Raw genomic sequence first — 7,519 nt, forward strand, 5'->3', positions numbered from 1 at the left:
GTGCCTCATTAGCCCAAAGTGAATTCAGCTCAGCAGCCCACAGCTAGGCTCCTAATAAAATTAAAATGAGCTCTGATATGCCAGTGGAGGTGGAAATGCAATTGGTATTTTTGGGCTCTCAAAAGGTGCCCCCACCATGAGGTACAAACACCTACCCCCAGCCTCTCTCAATTCACTAGGGTTTGGAACCCATGTCCCTTGTCTAGCGCGTGCTACTTAGTTGATGGCGAGTCCCTCTGTCATAAAACAGTTTCATTGTCCTTAATTCACATAATCAGGGTAACAAGACTTTATTCTTCCTGCCCCAACAACAGAGAAACTGGGGATCCCACAGCAGCTAAAGTGACCATTTGGGCTCATGCTAGGCGGGGTGGGTGTGCCTATGCAAACAAGATCAGCCCCTGAAGTTCTTTTCCACAACTCGCCACAATTCACCACCAGATGTCAGGGTAGAGCTCACCCTGACTCTGCTTACCTCATGTCAGCTTTCTGTCTTCCTCCCACCCCCCCAAGAAAATTCTTGAAGCAAACATACAATACAGACTAAAATATTTGGTTTTCATCAACATTTTTCATGCCAACAAGCTACATTTCCCAAATAGCAGTACTGTCCAGCAAGAAAGGGTTATCTTCACATCATCACTTTTCTGATCAAAAGCATATTTTAAAGATTTATTGAACATGTTTAAATATTTGCCAGTAGCAATGTAGCGGGATCTATCTGTATAAACCCATTTATCTACTCTGATATTTGTTACAAACTGATAAAGATGAGTGTATTCTGTCCCTGTTTTAAACTCACGATAAATTCAGAATAGAAAAAAGGCACACATTTTTAACATTGAGTGAAATTAGCCACTAAAAAACACTTAATGACAGATACGGTGAATTCTCCAGCACTTGCAGAATTTAAATTAGGACTATATCTTTCCAAAAGATCTGCTATATCTCAAACAGAAGTTATGAATTTGGTTACGCAGAAGGTCAGACTAGAAGACCATAATGACCTCGGGAAATCTATGAATCTATGATGCTACGGGGTGAAAGATTTAAAACATTGAGATAGTTTTTAAATGGTTTAGAAAAAGAATAAATGGAATGTACCTAAAACAAAAGCCAGTTATTTATAATTTAGCTACTGGCCACATAATAATATATTCTGCATCGCGACCTTTCATCTGAGGTTTTCAGCATGTTTTACAAATATCCATGTAATAATATTATTAGCCCTAAGTAAGGGGAGGTCCTCAGTGCACCACTGCCCTCTGGTGGCCCAATGCAGCACTGCAATTAAGCCTTTGCCTCACTTTCCCCTAGTGGGCTTTCAATAAGTCCAGTGAGGACTATGTCTATTGAACAGTGCCCCTTCAGAGGTCTAGTTTATTTAACTCAAAGGCAGAACATTACACAAATAGGCCTCAACCTCAGAGTTCCAGTGGGAGGGGAAACGGGCTAACTTAACCTTTGGCCATCAACCCCACTTATATCCAGGTCCCTTACCAGTGAGGTGCTCTTGACCCAGAACTCTCTTCTGGAGTCAGGGCCTCTTGTCATCAGCTGGGAAAGGGTCTCTCCTTTCCGGTCAAGGGCTCTGCAGAGGTCAAACCCTGCAGAGGAGAGCAGCATGTAATTCCTCAGACCTGCGGCTCCTGCTGCTGACTGCTGAAACCCACTGGGATCAGGTTTTGCTGAGAGTTGGCATTCATAGCAACTCCCTTTTAGAGCCTCCCCCACCTAGGAGCACTCGTCCTTGGCTTCCTTTCTGGGCAAGCCCCCTGAGCCGCTCCCCTTGAGGAGCCCTCCCCTTGGCAGCTGTCTCTTGCTGCATTCTGGGGAGTGTTCCTTTCCTCAGGAACCTCTGGTCTCTATCCCCCCCCCCCCCGACACAGGAAGCAGCTTCCTAGCCCACTCCAGGGTGAAAGTAGAAATAGGGACTTACTGGTACAGGGCTGGGTTGGGGCCGGCTCTGCCTCCGGAAGAGGCGGGGCCTCAGGCAGAAGGGGCGGGGATGGGGGGGGTCAGAGCCAGCCCTGGTCTGCCCTGTACCGGTAAGTGCCCTCCCCCGCCGGGGTATCAGTGGCAGCCGGGGGCTCCGGCAGCAGTTTAAAGGGCCCAGGGATTGGCCGCCGCTACCCCCCTGGGCCCTTTAAACCACTGCCAGAGCCCCTGGCTGCGGATGCTACCCTAGGGCCCTGGGGGCTATTTAAAGGGCCCAGGACTCCTCTGTTTCTACCGCCCCATCCCTTTAAATAGCAACTGGAGCCCCGGGGTAGCAGTGGCGGGGCTGAGGATGTTATTATTCATAAATGATCTGGAGAAAGGGTAAACAGAAGACTGAGATACTGGGCTAGATGGACCTTTGGTCTGACCCTGTACGGCCTTTCTTATGTTCTTATATGTTCTTATGTTCCGACAGCTATTTAAAGGGCCCAAGGCAGTAGAGGCAGTGGGAGCCCCGGCCCTTTAAATAATCCCCGGAGCCCAGCTACCGCTACCCCAGGGTTCCAACAGTGGGGCTCTGGCGGCAATTTAAAGGGCCTGGGGCTCCAGCCGCTGCTGGGAGCCCCAGGCCCTTTAAATTGCCGCCTGAGGAAGCTAGGCCACCCGGTACGGCGCACCAGCTCTTGTCGGTATGCCGTACCAGAGCGTACTGGCTTACTTTCACCTCTGGCCTACTCCTTTGAGAAGTTCTTTCCCCAGGCACTTCCTCCAAGTGTTCTCTGTTTTACCTGAGCCCATGTAACCCTTTATAAGGCCCAGGTGTTCCTTAACTAATTAATTAACTGTTGCTCAGCTACACAGGCCATCAGTTATGCCCAGGTGGATCTGAGCTGGCTCATTCTCAGGTAGGCTGAGAGCCTGACCACCCTCAGGGCCAGTTACCCGGTGACATTGTATTTTACAAATGTGTAAATCGAGGCACAGAGAGGTACAATCTGCAAATGAGGCCAGTCTTGACTGCCCATTTAATTTTTTTTTCTCAACAAGAATCTTCATGCTTTCTCCCACAATGTGACTTATGCCTGGAAGATGCCTTCTGTAAAGACCCCTAAAGCCACCACTTTAAAACTCTTCTGATGTGATACCTACAAAGAACTCGATAATAGTTGGGTAGCTGGTGTGCTCTGACCTCTGCTTTCCATGACGACCAGTTTTCTTATTGTTTCCTTGTGCTTCCTTGTCTATTGGCCATATCCACCTATTGTTCCTAGTCTTGCGCTTACATTTTCATGTCTTTGGGGCAGGAATGATCTCTTTGGTATATGTTTGCACAGCTCCTGGCACAATGGAATCCTGATCTAAAAAAAAAAAAAAAAAATCGAGCGTATGAAAAATACCACTTCTTTGTGTGTGAAATTTTGAGAAATTTCCTTTTCTCTTTGAAAGCTTCTAGCAAAATGACTGGGGTTTTCATTAAAAACAAAACAAAAAGCAAAACTAATTACCAAAAACATTTCTGGTTTCAAAAATTGTTTTCAGTAAAATTTTCAGTTTTCAGTAAAAAAAATGTGGTTTTCAAAAACCCAAACCTGAAAATTCTTACTGAAAACAATATTTTTTTTTAAGTTTTGCCCCAAATGAAATTTTTCCATTAAAATTTTTACTCTGGTCAAAAAATCATTTTGTGTCAAAAAAGAGTTTTGACAAAACAGTTTCAACCAGCTCTAAGAAACATATGCTTTAAAAATGGTCCTACCATGAGGCTTTAGGGCAGGGTTTGGCAACCTTTCAGAAGTGGTGTGCCGAGTCTTCATTCTTTCACTCTAATTTAAGGTTTTGCGTGCCGGTAATACATTTTAACATTCTTAGAAGGTCTCTTTCTATAAGTCTATAATATATAACTAAACTATTGTTGTATGTAAAGTAAATAAGGTTTTTAAAATGTTTAAGAAGCTTCATTTAAAATTAAATCAAATGCAGAGCCCCCCAGACCAGTGGCCAGGACCCGGGCAGTATGAGTCCCACTGAAAATCAGCTCGCGTGCCGCCTTTGGCACCTGTGCCATAGGTTGCCTACCCCTGCTTTAGGGCAACCCAGTGTTAACATTGTGAATGAGCTACAGACCAAGAATTATTTGCAGAAAAACCTGGTGAATATTTCCAAATAATCAAAACAGTTGAGTAATAAAGTTTAAAGCCAGAAGGGACCACCATATCATCTAATCTGGCTTCCTGTATAGCACAGGTGATTGATACCACCCAACCCAGCCCCTGCACACTAACCCAAACCCAAAATTAGACCTTAACAGACAACAGGAGACTAGACTATGGGCTCGTCTTCACTTCAGCGCTAAATCAGTGGCATCGATTTAGCAGGACTGGTGAAGACACAATAAGTGGGGGGAGGGATAGCTCAGTGGTTTGAGCATTGGCCTGCTTAAACCCAGGGTTGTGAGTTCAATCCTTGAGGGGGCCACTTAGGGATCTGGGGCAAAATTTGGTCCTGCTAGTGAAGGCAGGGGACTGGACTCAATGACCTTTCGAGGTCCCTTCCAGTTCTAGGAGATTGGTATATCTCCAATTATTACCTTAAGTGGATGGGAGAGAGTAACATTACTCAGGTGCCTAGAAGGGGAAGCAAAGAGGGATAACATAGCCAAATGAAAATGCAAAGGGAATTATTGGTATGCCGAATTTCCACAAGGGGAGTAGCAATAGCTAATTACCAGTTACCAACATTAGTAGTCATGAATGACCCCAATAGGATTCTGGCCAGGAAATGTGGGCTAGCCACTCTAATCCAGTGGTCCCCAACGCGGTGCCTGCGGATGCCATGGCGCCCGCCGGGGCATCTATGTGCCCCCACATACTGGCCAGAGGACAAGCATCTGCCAAAATGCCACCGAAAAGTGGCATCATCAAGAGGCGTCGCTGCCAAAAAGCGGTGTCACCGAGAGGTATCACCGCCGAAATGCTGCCGCTTCTCGGTGTCATTTCGGCAGATGCTTGTCCGCCGGCCATGGTCCTCGGTGGCTCGTCTTTCAGCGCCCGCCACCCGGAAAAGGTTGGGGACCACTGCTCTAATCTAAAAGCTAATAAGTATAAGCGGTTGGGATGTGAAAGACGTCCATTCCCCTCTGCCCCCCAGCACAATGCCGGTTAATACCTAGCCGGTGCATTGGATTCATTCTGCCTCAGAGACACGGGGGCTATCCGCTGCCCAAGGAACCCAGCTCGCAGCAGCACAGAACCCTAGCACCACGCTGGGATATCAGCTCAGTGCTAACTTTGAGGAGCCAGCACCAGCTGCTGTGATCCGGATCCCGTGAGAAGCCATGCTCCCTCAGCTTTCCAGGAAGTGCTGGGATTTGAGGGCAGGCAGCATCTTCCAGGACTGCAGCCTTTATCCCCAGTGGGGTGAGGGCTCCCTGTGTTATAAATTAGATTCCAAATCACCTGTCTTGAGAGAGAGAGCCCTGCTGTCCCTGCCAGGCCCAAACCTCCTGGTTCCCTTCCACAACCATTGGGGAGGCAGGAAATAACCCCAGAAACAAGCACTGCACTCAGCTACATACCTGCACCTGTCTGGGCAGAGCCAACTCATTGAGGGACCCCTACTGGGAGTCACAGTGCCATGTGTTAGGTCCCCAGTGTTGCTATACAAAGAGTGGGGCTCTCAAACCCAACTCAGGAGCCAGACAATCCCAGCCCCACTCCCAAGAGGTGCCTGGTGCCCCATGGGGTCCCGGTCTCTGCTGCATTGCCTGGTGTTGGGCTTTAGGGCACTGTGCTGGCCTGAGCTCCTTTGCTGCCTTTAGGCCGCTCTCCCAGCCCGATTGCGAAAGCGTCCCTGCCTTCCCCCTGAACCAACCCCCTGGCACTGGATCCAGGAGCATCTTGGCCCCCTCCTCTTCCAACAGTGCTCCAAAGCCATGCAGCTCCTTGCTCCAGTCACACCCCTTCGCATGCAGGAATGAACGCCCCCCATGCAGGGCCGGATTAAAGAATTTTGCACTATGGCAACTGGGCCGCCCACCCCTCTTCCCTGCCCCCAGCAGGTAGAAGGCCCTGTAGGTGGGGGTGTTGAGGCCTGTCCCCAGACTGGGTGCCAAGGGTGGGTGTCAGATTGGGAGGCCCCATGGAGGGGATTTGTTGCAGAGCGTGCTTGCCCCGCACAAATCCTGCAGTAGCTGCTGCCCCCTGGGGCGGATCGGGCTTCCCGCTCCAGCCATTGGCTCTCCCCCAATCCTGCCCCCTTCCCAGCCCTGGTTTTTGTTTGTTTGTTTGTTTTTGGAAGGGAGGAGGGGGGTGTTTCCACCCCCTGGTGGTTGGGGGCCCCTGAGACGGGGGCCCTGTGGAAGTGCACATTGGTTAATCAAAGCCTGCCATCAGCTGTGGTGTGGCTGACGGACAGAAAACAATGCACCGTCAGAACACAGGCGCTGGTTTTGTTGGTTTGGGTTTGGCTAAAGAACGTTCTGTGTCCCTTATCCCTCTTGCACTGCACTTAATTTGTCCTGGATTATTTATAGGTAGGTCTGGTGATATTTGCACTTTCATGAAATGTTCATTTTCCTGTTATGTCTAGAGAGCTGGTAGGAAGTATTGCAAATACATTGGGCACAGCTAAAATCCCCCTGCAATTTCAACTGAGTAGAGTATCCTTGATCACTTCCTGTCCTAAACTCACTGAAGCACTGCTAATATTTTAAACAACATTCCCCCCACAACATTTTCCTGCTTCTTTCTCTCTATCCATAAAATCATAGAAGGGCAGGAAGGGACCTCAAGAGGTCATCTAGTCCAGTCCCCTGCACTCAAAGCAGGACTAAGTATTATCTAGACCATCCCTGACAGGTGTTTGTCCAACTTGCTCTTAAAAATCCCCAATGACGGAGATTCCACCACCTCCCTAGGCAATTTATTCCAGTGCTTAACCATTCTGACAGTTAGGAAGTGTTTCCTAATGTCTAACCTAAACCTATCCTCAGAGGTTAAGAAGAACAATATTTCTCCCTCCTCCTTGTAACAACCTTTTATGTATTTGAAAACTATTATCATGTCCCCTCTCGGTCTTCTCGTCTCCAGACTAAACAAACCCAATTTTTTCCAGTCTTCCTTCACAGGCCATGTTTTCTAAACCTTTAATCATTTTTGTTGCTCTCCTGTGGACTTTCTCCAATTTCTCCACATCTTTCCTGAAATGTGGCATCCAGAACTGGACACAATACTCCAGTTGAGGCCTAATCAGCGTGGAGTAGAGCGGAAGAATTACTTCTCATGTCTTGCTTACAACACTCCTGCTAATACATCCAGAATGATGTTTGCTTTTTTTTGCAACAGCGTTACACTGTCTACTATGACCCCCGGCTCCCTTTCCGCAGGACTCCTTCCTAGGCAGTCATTGCCCATTTTGTATGTGTGCAACTGATTGTTCCCTCCTAAGTGGAGTGCTTTGCATTTGTCCTTATTGAATTTCAACCTATTCACTTCAGACCATTTCTCCAGTTTGTCCAGATCATTTTGAATTTTAATCCTATCCTCCAAAGCACTTGTAACCCCTCTCAGCTTGGTATCAT

Source organism: Mauremys reevesii, linkage group 5 (assembly GCF_016161935.1).
Source record: "Mauremys reevesii isolate NIE-2019 linkage group 5, ASM1616193v1, whole genome shotgun sequence".
Taxonomy (NCBI): Eukaryota; Metazoa; Chordata; order Testudines; family Geoemydidae; genus Mauremys; species Mauremys reevesii.